Here is a 1,141-nt window from a genome sequence, read left to right as displayed (position 1 = left end):
CCAAAATATTCAAACTGTTTAAAAATAAAACCAATAATATTCAACAGGCAATTTTCGGTCCATTTTATTTCGCTTTGCAAATTCGCTTCCACAAATTCAGTGGTTCAAATTCGACAGTAAATTCAACATTGACGCCCAGGAACTGCAGGAAAAGCAATAGATTACCGAGCATACTCTCCATCTGCTGTTAGTCGACCTCACCATCAGGTGGTGCAAAAGCGCGTGTTGTTGACGAAGACCAGCAAAATTAGAGCAAGTCATTCATTCATAAAACTCATTTACAGCAATGTAAGTGTATTTGTGATTATTATGACGGCTGTTTTATGTTAAATTCAGTGCCTTCACGGTTACTTTTCCTGTGTAGCCTACATGCATCTTTCTCTACCGTGAACGAGATTATAATGTTATTCCCCGATGCGGATGTACAGATCCAATGTTACATTTTTGAGGTTGACATATATTTCTCTTGGTTGTTTAGTTGCCTTAACTTTATATTGTGGCGATGTGCTGCATGCAGGCTAGGGTTTCCCTCAATACTTCTGGACATATACAACACGTAGATTAATGGACTACAGTGATGTAAAAGACCAAACTCGCAGGCAAGCAGATGGACTCAGAATAACTCACAAAGCTGAGCGTTTCCCAGTGATAGACTGGCATAAAGTTGGCTTGACGTTGGACATTCGCACATTTAGGGACCGTCTCTAAAGTGTATACGACTTTGGTAGGCTATGTACTTTTCTAACTCCGATAGCATTTTAATAGAACGAATTACAGTCATAAAACCAACTGTAAAGTGTTCATGTAGTGTCAGGCATAAATGCGCACCCTTTGGATTTTTGATATTTATTCAAATAAATTTAAGTTTGCTATTGAAGTTAGAAACGTGTATGCCAATGTTGTATGCAACTTTAGAGACGGTCCCTAAATGTGCGAATGTCCAATGTCAAGCCAATTTTACATTTAGTCATTTAGCAGACGCTTTTATCCAAAGCGATTTACAGTTAAATTAACAATAGGACAACAATATGCAAGTGCTATGACAGTTTAAGCTAATGCAATACACGTAGGCATACTATATATAGTATATCAGTATATGTACATCACCAGTAAATAGGCTTATATGTATATCGCCAGTATC

This window comes from Abramis brama (genome assembly GCF_963993115.1).
Source record: "Abramis brama genome assembly, chromosome: 21".
NCBI lineage: Eukaryota > Metazoa > Chordata > Actinopteri > Cypriniformes > Leuciscidae > Abramis > Abramis brama.
The sequence above is the reverse complement of the archived record's forward strand: the minus strand, read 5'-3'. Positions refer to the sequence as shown.